This window comes from Dermacentor albipictus, chromosome 1 (genome assembly GCF_038994185.2).
Source record: "Dermacentor albipictus isolate Rhodes 1998 colony chromosome 1, USDA_Dalb.pri_finalv2, whole genome shotgun sequence".
In the NCBI taxonomy this organism is placed as follows: domain Eukaryota; kingdom Metazoa; phylum Arthropoda; class Arachnida; order Ixodida; family Ixodidae; genus Dermacentor; species Dermacentor albipictus.
In genome coordinates this window covers 288,108,872-288,122,985 of record NC_091821.1, presented here as the reverse complement: position 1 = coordinate 288,122,985, position 14,114 = coordinate 288,108,872, and the positions used below count along the sequence as shown (strand labels likewise).

At 48.0% G+C, this 14,114-nt stretch overlaps 1 protein-coding gene across 5 annotated transcripts in view; it reads left to right on the top strand.

The window, feature by feature from the left end:
* Unc-115a (Uncoordinated 115a) overlaps positions 1-14,114 on the top strand; it is a 513,253-nt gene that overhangs the window by 90,563 nt on the left and 408,576 nt on the right. The window lies entirely within an intron of this gene.

Genomic DNA, 14,114 nt, shown 5'->3' with positions numbered 1-14,114 from the left:
GTCCACTCCGATGACGCCACTTTCAGCCAATGGTAGGCGCCCGTGTCGTGGTGTCACACCTGGCGGCTTGCTGCGGTCTTGCATCGCAGACTGGCAATGCACTTCGAACAAAGAGAAGGGGAGGGCTGCACCTGCTTCATTGTCGGATGCCCACCTGCTAATCCCGGCGGCGCACGAACTTGTTGGCACGTAAACTTGTTGCCTTAAACTTGTTTGCTCGGCCGCTTCTCTGGAATGCGCTTTCCTGCTTCTGCATTCCTCAATTAGCTGTGCTGCAATCCGATGTGGTCTGGGGAACTCGAAGTAATCGCAGGAACCAGCTCCATATCTAACAGCTCGTCCTCGCCCCGGTTGTTCTGAATGGCCGGTGAAATCAATTCGCTGGCCATGAGGAACGCTGATAGAAGCTGCAGGGTACTGGGGTCGAGCCACGTTTGACGAACTTCGGGATCCTGGGCCCTGGAGAACAAACGTCAAACAAACAAAACAGCACAGCGCTGCACCACGCGTAAGCGCAGGCTCTTCACCCCTGACTCGCCAGACTATTACTGAGTCAAAATCAACCCTGATCTTTTATTTCCCCAATTTCGACAAAACAGTTCCAACCACCCTTCCAAACCGCTATCCATTTCTCCCCGAATGCCGACAAGACCAGAGCACTATTGTTGTTGCAAAACAAAAGGGTCGTTGAGGATGCAAACAACAAATGAAAACAGCCGAACATAACATAAGTGGCCTAACTACACGAACAGCATGTTTCCAATCTATCGCAGTGGCGTACTTATCACACGTATTGGTGCCACTGAACAATCTGGTCAACCTCACAAGTACGTAATCACAAGCGCACTAGCCTTGTGGTCACTAAACAAAACGCGTACTTGCGTTGTAGGCAAACTTTTCATTCACGCTTACTCACGTTTCTTTCCTGAAAGTCCTACAGGACACGTGACATAAACGAACAATTAAACTCGCGGGACTTACACACTCCGCAGAACTCTTAAAATGATGCGTCTTCTACTAACTCTTTCCACGCACGTTCACTAAAGAAGTCAGAATACACGGCTGCCCTCACACACACACTAGCAACCCAGTCATAAAGTCTGCTTCCTTCCGTCCACACAGGACACGCGCTAATGGAACTAAGAACGCTTCTCCGTGCAAATCATGCACTCACTCAAATCTACGCGCTTAACCTTACAAAATTCAAAAACGCTTAAAAAGAAAGAAGGTTAAATAACACACGCGCTTTACCATAGGCCTTTCGACGATAACCTTGACCTTCAGGTTACTCACACACACAAAAAAAAGCCTATCTACTTATTAATGAACATCTCGCGAGACTACATGTTTACACAAACGCGTCTTTCAAATCTCGGAGCTTTCTCAAACCAAAACATAAACAAAGCTCATACCTTACATATTGAAAGAAATCCTAGTCTCAAATCGCGAAAACATTCCGATGCTCAAAATAACAAACAAAACACTTCATTTCTACGGAAGCGCTCTTGGCCTCCCGTTCCCGATTGCTTACGACTGACTCATACTTTCAGCCTGACCCGCGGTGGGCGAAGTTTCAAAGCTACTCTGGCTGCCGAGAGACAACAAAAGGGCTGATTCACTATCAGCTCCCCCAAGACGTTACGGTCTCCTGCCAATTTGCGTCCTGGCGCCCCGCTTTCAACACAAACCCGATTGACCGCGTCGCAACTCCCCACCTGGCCTCGTCCTGCCACCTTGCGTTTCTTCGAACTGCACGCTGAGCTATGAAAAGAACTACGGAACGACGAGGAGCTTAACTGCCTCGTGCCCTTTGTCCGCGTCCGCGCAGAACATTCTTCGCGGTCCCCCTTTGACCGGTGGCTCGACCATTTTGGATGCGTCAACATCGTCCTAGACGACCGCACCTTCTTCCTCGCGCCCTGCCCTTTTGGGTTTCTCGCCATCTTTGGCGGCGCTACATTAATTACCGACTTTCGGTCTCTACCGCGCTTCTTTTTACGGCGCTTTCTCTTTGCACTCGTTTTCATGTCGCCTCGTGCCTCGTGCTGGCCGGTACACATTTCGTCGGCCCGGATCGGCCTCTTACCCGCACAGTCTGAGTGATTTACATTTAAATCTACTCTCACTTTGCCTCGACTGGCGGACAGCTCAACCAACTCTGGCACAATGCAGCAGGCTTTACTCGAGTAAGACAACTCGCACTCTTGCGAACTGCCCTCTGCTACATTGCCCAGCGCACGCTGTGAATCGGCACACAGCCCGTCGGTATCGATCGCTGTCTCACGCGCACAGTCCGAATGATTAACTGAATCATCCCTATCTAGGCCATCTAGACTGGCGGAGAGCCGCACCGATCCCTGAACAACGCAGTTGTTCTCTCGTGAGCTACGGAGCTCGCCATCCCGAGAACTACTCTCAATTGCATCGCTCAGCTCGCACTTCACTTCTGCACGCAGATCTGGCTCGACATGGGTGCTCGCCTCTGTTGGGTCAGCAGTACCCTTTTCTTCGCTAGCAACCTCGCTAACATTACCAGCGACGCACACGCTCGGTAACTGTGCCAATTTGTTCGCAGCTGGCCTAGCTGTCTCTACAGTCATCTGTTGGCACAGCACCTCGTCGCTCTCACTACGGCCTTTAACGGGCTCTGTTGCCACTAAGGCATCGTTAGCAGCTAGCTTTCTCCCTTCACTTATCAATCGGCAGCCAATCTCACAGGCACTACTCTTTTCGTCGGCTTCTGGCGAAAGTCCGCTAGACACTTCCTCATTCTTTCGCTCTGTACTACCTACAGAATTCTCAGACAGCCGTTGTCTCTGTGCCAATAACTGATCACAATACTGTAGCTCTTTGATCAGTGCTGCCTTCTCTCTCTCATACTTTTCCTCTCGCTCACGTTCGCGTGCCTTCTCACGTTCGTGACGCTGACACCTAAGAGTAAGTTCTTGAAGCTCCTGCTTCCGTTCATTCTCGCGTTCTTCACGCTGACGCTCACTCCTAAGCTCACGACGCTCTCGCAAACGTACACGACGCACACGCTCCCGTGGCTCCTGTATCACTTCCCAAGCAAGCTCAATGCTTTTGTCATCATTGCCACTATCATTAATCGCCTTTATGATAGCTGGCGTCTCCATCCGTTCGTCCGCCTCAACTCCCAAATCGTCGCACACCAACAACAAATCTAACCTCGTCAACCTTCTAAGATCCATGGCAGCTGCCCCGACAGGTGGTTAAAACTGTTTTCCTTAATTAATTTGTGCAAATACACAGTGCAACAAACTCCCGATTCCCAGAACTATCAAAATTGAACACACAACCTTTGAGTCTGGCGAATCATAAGGAAAAAAACCACGCGCTCACTTACGGTTGCAGCACCCTGCCATCCGGTTCGTTCGTCCGCTGTTGCCGGTTCCTTCCGGACTCCCTGGGTCGAAGGCTCGCTCCTTCTTCGATACTCCCAGTCTCTTCGGACCTCTTTCGACGAAGGCTCTCTCTTCTTCGCTCTTCCCGGTTCTTTACGATCTCTCTCGACGAAGGTTGATTCGTAGCGCTGCCACCAGCTGATGTATTCGGAGGCGATCCTACCGCTGCCAACCAGATGTAGGGGTTGAAGTACGGACTTCGCGGATGAAAACCCACAACTTGGGAGGATTTATTCTACATTTTATACAGGGAGGTGAGCGACAGTAACAGTTGTACAGACATTACGGGCCGGCAGCAACTCGGACGCTGCGGCCCGCGGCAAGAGGTTCGAGAGAGGTGAATCAGGGAATCAGGGCATGTCCCAGAATGCTCAGGTCTCTCTGGAGGGCTTCTTATAAACCCTTCGAGCACTGCAAGTCACGTCATGTTTGACCAATGGGAGAGTCCACTCCGATGACGCCACTTTCAGCCAATGGTAGGCGCCCGTGTCGTGGTGTCACACCTGGCGGCTTGCTGCGGTCTTGCATCGCAGACTGGCAATGCACTTCGAACAAAGAGAAGGGGAGGGCTGCACCTGCTTCATTGTCGGATGCCCACCTGCTAACCCCGGCGGCGCACGAACTTGTTGGCACGTAAACTTGTTGCCTTAAACTTGTTTGCTCGGCCGCTTCTCTGGAATGCGCTTTCCTGCTTCTGCATTCCTCAATTAGCTGTGCTGCAATCCGATGTGGTCTGGGGAACTCGAAGTAATCGCAGGAACCAGCTCCATATCTAACACTGCTTAATGGACAACAGTGTGTGCCTTATTGTAATAAATGAAGCTCACTTTCTGGCTGGGGTCTGCTGTAGCAGATAACCAAGTGGGGAAAATCGGACTTTCTGGGGAGAAAAAAGACAGTATAACGCATGTGACTCGCAGTGCCCCTGTGAGGAAAGTCGATGTGCCCTGCCTGAATGTTGCACAGGTGGGCCACCTTTGGATAAGTCTCTTTCGTTACCGTACCTGTATATAGATCAACTTGGTTGGCAGTTTCTCTGCACACTGTTACACATTTTTGTTAACATTCTTCTACTAGCAACATCACATCATGCACCATCTGAAATGATGACTTAACTTTAACTGGCAGATTTTACCATTTTTGGCAGATTGGGGAGGCTGGAAAAAAGACAGCTTCGACTGGAGATATCAATGAAACTAGCCTCCAGTGCTTCTAGCACTTCTTCATTAACAAAATTTGCACTGTGATCAACTCTGCAACAATTTTTAGACAACAGCAACAGTTTCTCTCGGGTTGTCAATTTTTCGATCCTACATATAGGCCATTTTAACGATGTCACAAACAGTGGTAGACACTCATGAGTGTTTGTTAATTTGATAATTGTGTTCGAGTAATATTAAGTGAAACTTTATTTTCCCCCCCGTGGGTTGCTTTTATCCATCAGTGCTTCGACAGCTCATGCACAAATTATTACGAGCACGACCGAAGCTTGACTGGCTCTCTAAGCTCTTACAATTTGAACACTTGTTCAAGTGCTGTACTATACAATATTCATGAAGCTAAACATTTCGACAGAGTTGCCTGTCTGGTTGCGAAATTGATTAGGATTTTCAGACTGACTTCAACCAAATAAGTAATTTTATTAGCCTGACGTTTTGGAGCCTATTCGGCTCCTTCTTCAGAAGTTATTCTTTGGGGGTGGCGGTGTGCAGCTTTTAAAGTGTCTTTCGTAAAAAGGAGGGGAGGGGGGGGGGGGAGTAATGAAAGGGTGAGACGCAGCCGTCTCACCCTTTGGTGTTGGTTGGCTGGGATGGCCGGGCGCAACTTTGAGGCCTTTTTTCAATAGTCGGCTGAGAGCTTCGCTAGTACCTCTGACGTATGGAATGGACACTCGTTTCTGGGGTAGAGGAGAAGTCAACGGCTGAAAGTCCCGTAGTTTGTTTCTTCTTTTTTTGTTGTCAGGTTGCTTTTTGAATGAAGTCCTCTGTGTAGGCATTCCTTTTAAGTTCGTTAAGAACTGTTTTCTTTCTTTTGATCTGATTACGATAAGGAATGAGTTTTGGCTCTTTTGAATAAAGAATTTACAACAGATGCCTTGTGGTTTGCCGGATGGTTGGATTCGAAGTGAAGGTAGCGGCCCGTGTGGGTTGTTTTGGTAGACTGAAAATTTTAGAATGCCGTCTGTTTGTGTAAGTTGTGCATCTAAGAACGGAAGCGATCCGTTCTGTTCATGCTCATATGTGAACTGTGTATCCGGGTCTAGAGTTTAAGTGTCTCTGCAGGTTTTTGACCTGCTTCATCTTCACGATGAAGAAGCAATCATCCACATACCTGAGGAAGACTTGCTTTCGGGAAAAAATTGCTCGTAGCTCTTTCCTCAATATTCTCCATATTCATTCATTCAAACACCATTCATCCAATCAAAACACCAGTAATCGGGCTATAATTTAATGTGTCGCAGTACACTTTTGGCTTCTACATATTTAAATCAAATTTTAAAACATAAGAGCTTCGAAAATGAGCACATTTCTCACGGAAACGGAAGCGTTAAAGGCCCATTGGGAATTGTGATTGTACATGGCAACATTGAAAATTCCTGTGGTAAATTCTCCATTGACAAATTTGTTCATTATTAAAAAGCAATGAAAAATGTGATGTGGCCATGCTGCCAGCTTCACTGCCAGTGGAACACTATCTGCCCCGACTAGTGTGCACCACTGCATCACATTTATGCCAAGAACCCCACCTCCTTTTTTTTCACCATTCTTTTTTGTTGCGTGGTGCATTTGCAGTGGTGGTTTTGCACTTTCTGCAGTGGGCGGTTTACCATAGTCTCAGCGCCATAATCAGTGACGTCACAGGCAGTGCATCTGATGTAGAGGTGATTATGCATGTGACCTTGATCATCTGGCAAAAGTTGACGTAATAATTCTGCGGAAACCTGCAAGGTGGAGAAAAGTAATTTTGCCATCTGCTAGCCGCCTGGTTAGCTCGTATAGTAGAGCGGCTGCCCCGTAAAGGTGATGGTCCCGTGTTCGAGTCCCGGACCACGACAAACTTTTCTTCAACTGCGAAGCTTTTCTTTCGAGAAACCCATATGACATCCAGCTAAACGTAGCACTTAGCTACGTTTGGGTGGATGTCTCATTTTCCCTTTATTAATCTGGCAAGAGAAGAGAATCGTTTAGGGGAGACGCTCCTTGAAAAAAACATTTCTTTGATATTTGTATAAAGATTTGAACATCCACTCACTTATAGAGCATTTAAAGCAAATTTCAAATATGTCAATATCTGCTTAGCTGCTACAGTTCTTGCAGGATTCGTGCGGGTCCTTGAAACCCTTGAAAACCCTCAAATTTGAAAGGATCGTTTTCAAGGCCTTGAAAGTCCTTGAATTTTCGCAGATCCTTGAGAATCCTTGAATTTCCTAAATTATTTTTTAATAAACTTCCAGTAAATGTATTCGATAAAATTTTAACCCGCCTGAATTCCCGCTGCGATTTTGTTCAAAATAGGGCGTAAGTTTCGTACAAAGTCAAGTAAGCACATGCCTAGTGGACGCTCGTGAACGTCTGGCCACAATGACGCTGGCTTGTCCACCGTCTCCATGCTCTCGCCCATTTTGAGTAGAGTAATGGCCGCCGCTGTGTGCGCAGTTGCGCGGTCGGGTTGTGACATTTTGTGTGTGTTTAGCGCTTGCGTGTGCGGTTGTATCGCATGTTTTCTGCACGTGTAATGCTTATGCATGCGTGTGCGGTTCCATCGTGACATTTTGTGTGCACGTAGCGCTCATATGTGTATGTGCGGTTGTATCGCGAGATTTAGTGCACATGTAGTGCTTGGGTCTGCGTGTACGGCAACATCGTGACATTTTGTGCATCTGCAGCATAGTGTGTGCCAGTAAACGTGAGTGCCCATAGTACCCGGAAAATGCAAATTTCAGAGGTTGTGGCTGAACGACAACTACCGAGAGTGGCTTGGGCCGGACATGTCAAATCCGCACAAGGCAAAATGCAAAGTTTGCTGTAAGTGTTTCGACATCACTGCCATGAGGGAGTCAGCACTAAAAAGCCACCTAAAAAGTGCAAAGCATAGAGAGCACATGCAAACCGCCGGGAGTAGTTGCATGATAAGGAGCTTCCTGACGATGTCTGAATGTCAAGCGAATGAACCACAGCCAGCGCCATCGCAGTCGTCAAACTTGATGGATGCGTGCAAGAAGCATGAACTTGTGATGGGCGCAGATATTCTGTGGATATTGAAGGTTATAACATCCCACTATCCTATCATTCGTCATCACAGGTGAATGAATTGTTTAAGAGGATGTTTCCAGACGGCGAGGTGGCACAATCTTTCACATGCGGAAAGCAGAAGTGCTCGTATATCGCGTGCCATGGTTTGAGGCCATTCTTTCTTAGCTCTCCGCAGCGAGAGATAGAGAACAGTGACTGCTATGTTGTCTTGTTCGACGAGTCTCTGAATGACAATTGCCAGCAAAAGCAAATGGATGTTCATCTAAGGTACTGGGATGTACCACAGTCGGTCACCGTACGCTACTTCACATGTGTGTTTATGGGTCATGCCAGGGCTGAAGACCTGCAAGAAAAACTGCTTGGTGCCTTAGAACCACTTCCGTTACATAAAATAGTGCAACTATCAATCGATGGACCCAGTGTGAATCTCAAGGCATTCAAGGTCTTACAGCAAGCAAATGGAGCTTGGAAATTTTGCTCTCAAGTGTGAGTAGGCTGTTTAGTAGGCTTGGAGTCAATATTTCACACGCATTTTCCATAACTGAATTTTTTATTTAGTTGCGACAGAGCAGGAATTGTATAGTTTTTGTTTCAAGACCACCAACAACCTACACAACTGGTCACCATCACTAAATATTCGATGTGGCTGATGCCGCCCTATTCAAGAAGTCCTTAGAGTACTGTCGTGCGTAACAATGTGCGCCACTGCGACACTTCGCTGAAAGAATGTGTCCGAGGGTCGTGTCAGACATGGACGCTCAGAACTGGGTACGATTTTTTTTTACAGTGCTGAACTGCCTCTCGCATTCACCGTTGCTGTGCGGTATAGAGAGGATTCCGAGCATCACCGCTGAGATGCGCCCAAATTTCAAAAGCCCGTCTGCGCCTCTGAGCTGGGAGATGGCATTCCACAGGGCATCAGCCCGTTCCTCTTGCAGCACATCTGGAGGAATGACAAAAGCCTGCAACTTCACAAACTCCATTTCCAGAAAGTTGAGAGCTTCATCTTTAGACTCTTGCGGCTCCTGTGGTAACAAGGCCGGAAACCTCTCCACAAAGAAGAGGACGTTACAAAATGACATGGTGTCAATGGATTTGACATCCGCAACTCATGCATTAATCAGTGCACTGTGAGCTAAAGGAAATTTGAGCCGAATGTAATCACAGGCAGTGACCATGTATTTCCGAACAGCCTCAAAAAATTGTTCTTGTTCACTTGGCTTGAGTTTTTCAACAATGTGTTTCGCTTCTTGTCTGATCACAATGTCTCGATCATCCTTCTGTGCATCTTGGCTCTGGTAGTCAATCGTAAGCAGGTCCTTGTGCTCCTTTAGCAGGCCTGGCCTCACAAACCTTGAAAGGAGGTCCTCAAGAAGCCCAAAGAGCAGTGATTGCAGCAAGTGTATTTGAGGAGGTTGCGCTTGCAGGCGGGAGTTCAATGTGTCAAAGGCAGGGATAATAGTCTTTAAAAAAAGACAGCAAGCTTTATTGAGATCAGTACTCGGGAACACAAACAGCCGTTCCTCACGTGTTATGCATGGTGCCCCCCGAGTCTTGCCTTCCACATCAGCGCCCTTAGCCTTTTTCACTGTCACTGGTGTACTCTCTGCTGGCATTTTTCTCTTCTGTTTGCACAAGATGGGCTCCGGTTGTGCAGTTACCGTTGACACCACTGTTGTCTTCGGAATTTGATTGTAAGACAGAAACTGCGGGCTTGTGCCTTCTTTCTTCACCTCATGAAGGAAAAAGCTCAACAGAGGTGCCCACTGGTCCAGTAGCCTTTGCAGGCATTTCCCAAGCGACAGCCATCGAGTTGGCGCGTGCTTGAGGATTTTTCGGAACTCAACATCGTGCATTTTGTGAAACTGTTTAAGGGTAAATTTTCGGTAACTCTGAACTTAGTGTCACACATTACTTCCCCCCTCTTCTTTGGCTTCTGGATTGGATTGGCGCGGCTCGCTACGTGCTTGCGCGCGCTTTTCCGAGCGCAGATTGGTGTGCGCCTGGTTTCTGCACTAGGCTGTTATGCGATCGCTTTTTCGAGCGCAGATTGATGTGAGCCTGGTTTCTGCACTAGGCTTTTGCACGACCGCCTGCTTTTTGCACTGGGCTTTCAAAAGGCGAAGTGAGCGTCGCTTACTGCGGAAATGCTACGCCGTGGGCGTACAGTGTATGGAAGCGTGCAGCAATGCCGGGAAACATTCATACAGAAGCAAAGGGTCAGAAAAGTGTGCTTTATTTTCTATTACTTTGTCACACTGGGTAGCGCCGTGCGATCGCTTCTAATAAACGCAGAAACGAGTCCTTGCAGCGCATGTGCCCATTAATCGATGCCCACCATAGCCATATCAGGTGCGACTCGAGAAGCTGTGGAGTCACCCTGTAGCCGGCGGAGACGAGGTGGCGCTTCACCTTCTGCCAGTAGCTTTCGATTTTTTGGGTGTGAGCGCCCGTGATTGGGTCTACAAAGTTCATGCTGTGGTTAACAGCCTCCCATTGCAAATTCAGTCTTGCTCCGTTAGCCCCCACTAAGTTCGGGATGCAGTTGTATGCGGCCCATTCATCACTGTGGATGGTGGTTCCTGGTTCAACGTTGGCTGCAATAATGGGGCCTAGCGTCGCCGCGTCTCGTCGGTCGACCTTGAATAGTGGGAGCTCCCCGGTGGTCACGCAGATCATGCCGAATACCCATGGTCCACGATCTGCAATGCCGCCGTAATTTTGGCGGCTTGGCGGAACGTTGTCACCCGTCATCAGGCGGCCTCGATTGTATTTTCGCTTGCCGCGAAGGAGGCATTCATCAATTTGCACAATCCTCCCGGTGCCACCTAGTGGGGGTCACGCCAGCAGCTCGTCCCGCACGACCTCACGAGCGTAGTTCCTCCAGTCGGCGATGACATGGTCCGACAGATTAAGCAAGTCGCTGGTCATCTCCTTCATGAGCCACGTGCCTATGTTTTTGCTCACGCAGTACGTGAGCCAAATCACTTGCCGCCTGGAGACGTGGACGTTCGGGCGGCCGAGGCGGTCAGTGCAGAAACCAGGCTCACGTCAATCTGCGCTCGAAAAAGCGATCGCATAACAGCCTAGTGCAGAACCAGGCGCACACCAATCTGCGCTTCGAAAAGCGCGCGCAAACGTAGCGAGCCGCGCCAATCCAATCCAGAAGCCAAAGAAGAGGGGGGAAGTAATGTGTGACACTAAGTTCAGAGTTACCAAATTTTCTTTTAGCACTCTTTTCCAAATAAAAAAAAATGTCCATGAGGACTTCGTCCACTTTCGACGGGAGGCAAGACGCCGCTTTTTCAGCCGCAATGTTGATGAAATGGCATGGACAACCAATTTTTATAACATTTTCATGGGCCTCTGTCAGCACTGCCGCCACACCATTTTTTCCCCCCAACATCACGTTGGCGTTGTCAGAACCAAAAGCTATGCAATTGGATAGCGGTATGTTCAACGAAGTGAGGGTATCTATAATCAATCTGGCAATGTTGCGTCCAGTTGAATGGCCCTCCAGAGTGCTTAGCGCAAGCAGTCTGCTCTCGATTAGGCCCGATTCTTTAGCGAAATAGGTGACCACGATCGGGTACAGTTGTGCTTGGCTGTCGTTACCACCATCTATGGCAACCGCAAACACCCTTTCTTTCAGGGCACTCACCGTGCTTTCCTGGGCGTGGCGAGCCATCTCACCGACAATTGCTGTAGTTTAAGTCCTAGAACATGTGTAGCGCTTCGCAATATCCGACTTCGGGATCATTTTCCGCAGCAGAGGTCCCACGTGTTCAGAGGCGCTCAGTGGTATGTTGTGCTCCAGCAAGAAATCCGTGAACAGGCACTCCGCTCGGATGACATCAATGTCGTCTTGTCTCACGAAAAATTGTTGGAGACGTTGCTGGTTCTCTTGGCACTGAAGGCTGCTGGCGTGCTTCTTCGACGAAACGTGCGTAGCCAAGTCGGTTCTGCCGCTGTGCGAGATGCTGATGTCGCAATTGCAAACAGTGCAAAATGCATGATGCTCGCCTTTCCGCGATGCCACAATACAGCCAAAGTCTGCGGTATACTGCCTTAAAAAGACTTGAAGGTATTTCTTGCGCTCTTTACTCAACGCCATTGCCGACAACTACGTAACGGACACACTACACCAGGCACCGGAGCGCCGAAGCCAACAAAGAACGCAAGAAAACTTCCGATGAGCGTGTGGAGGCAGCCTAGTCAGGCCCCGCACACTCTCAAGTTCAACAAATGGCCACAGAGGGCGAAAAATCAATCCAGGCGTGTTTCAGCATAAGCGCGCAAGTGTAGATACTGTAATTTGGTCGAATACTTTAATTTGTGCTTTTTCTGCTAGGGGCGCTGAACATGCTGAATTTTTTACTTTACACAAACCATTGACATAAACAATCGAGGTATCTAAGGGTGTTTTGTTGCCTCGGGCAAATAGGCAGTTGATTTTTTTTTAATTTGATTATTGAAGCTGCTTTTTAGTCATAGCGTCAAGGTTTTTGTACTTAATTAACCACCGACAGCCGACAGCCTATTGGCATCGATGTGTTTCCTGGCCGTTGGCGTTCGAATATTACGGCGGTAAAACATTTTCGAAAGCATGCCGGTTTCGTCTGCGAGTCATTACATAGACTTGCTGTAAAGAGGTCTACTCTTGGCAAAAAATAGTGCCTCATTTTGTTTAGGCGTTGATTATCATAATGAATGCGGCGGAGGTTGAGGGAGTACGCTTGAAGGTACGTTTTTATGCCGTTGATCTCCATAACACCGTAAATACACAAAGCGATGTCACAGAACACCCGATCATTGTGTGTTCTCCGTCATCGCTTGTTTGCTGTACGCCTACTAATTCTTCATTTCTTCAAGTGTTGTATCCTCCTTTTGTCCTTGTTCGCTTGTGCTTCACTTACAGTATGTCGTTCCGTCAGCCGTAATGTGCATTTGCAAAACCAATACGTTTGATAAGACGCAGTGGTTGTCATAATTTCACTACACATGTATTAAGCTGGCACATATATGGTTCAGATACAGATGCCTGTATGCGGACTTGCACGACGTTGATGCGGAGATTAGGATAATTATGACAGAGGCAACTGACGGCCGTAAGCTGTTGCGTTCTTTCCGCCAAACTACCCGGCCTGGTAGTGCTGTAAAGATGCTGTATAAAAGTGACACGCGGTGACAGGGAAATTATTATATATAACCGCGTTTGTGTGGATGCGTAGACGTGTGCATTTTGTTGTACTTGTAAAATGCAAATAAAATATTTTCAGGCTTACTCAATCTTTGGTGTTGTGTGCGTTTATTCCAGTCGAGGCCATCGTGCCACCTGGAAACCGCATTTTGTCAGTAGCCCTACACGAAATGCAACAGCTGGAGCGCGGCGGCACAATTCGGCGTAACGGCGGCGTAATAAACGAAAAACCGCTCGGGATGCCCTTAAAAGTCAGTTCAGAGTGTGCCTTAACTCGATATGACTCAGCGCTACATGTATTCTGCGCCTCGATCGTGCTCCCGCCAGTTTGGTTGCTGTGTGGCAAACGTAGCGCCTACTTAATATAGGCGCTACGTTCGCTACACAGCAACTAAACTGGCGGGAGCATGATCGAGGTGCATCAGCCAGAAACCCAGTAAAGCCACAGAACACCTTGTAAAGCGTGTGCAAAACCCCGTTTCCGTTTCCTGTTGTACAGCGCCACCTGTGGTCACATACTTTAGTTCACGACGCCACCGCTACGCTTATTTCCGTAGCACTGTGGAAGGTAGTTTCCCTTCTCTAAGTTTGTATAGGTGTTCTGTGGCCTAGTGCTACCTACAGGAAATACCGGCACAAGTGGAGAGAAACTACAGGGAGAATCTGACCCTAGCGCCACGCTTGCGATACCCTGGGCAGCTGCGTAGAAATCTCCTTATGAGTAGATGAAAACGACCGCGGCGCTTCGTTCGCATAAATAGCAAAGCAGAAGCGATACTACGAGCTTCAATTCTGCGCTTGACCCGCTACGCTTTTTAGACTCTTCGCTGATCACGATGTCAATCGGTGTCACGAAGCTCCGGCGCTATGTGGCCAGACTAGGAGAAGGATTCGGCCGAACGCGGGCGCGTTTTCGGGAGATTTCTGTCTCGGTCGTACAATCGTACAAAACCATTAGAATTCGGGAGTCTCCCGGACAATTCGGGAGACCTGGCAGGTACGCTCTGACTGCAAACTGCTGATATCTATTCAAACAGCGTGTATAGTTACTGGAACTATAAAAAATGAATTGGGACACTTCAACTAATTTTTTTCATAATCACATGAACGTAACCTTATACACTTACAATTGCCTTATAGTAACGGAATTTGGCATACATGCTTTTGAAGATATGTACAGTGCTAATATCTACTTGAAATTGCAATATCTCCAAACAGTAAGTTGCAAAAGTACATGGT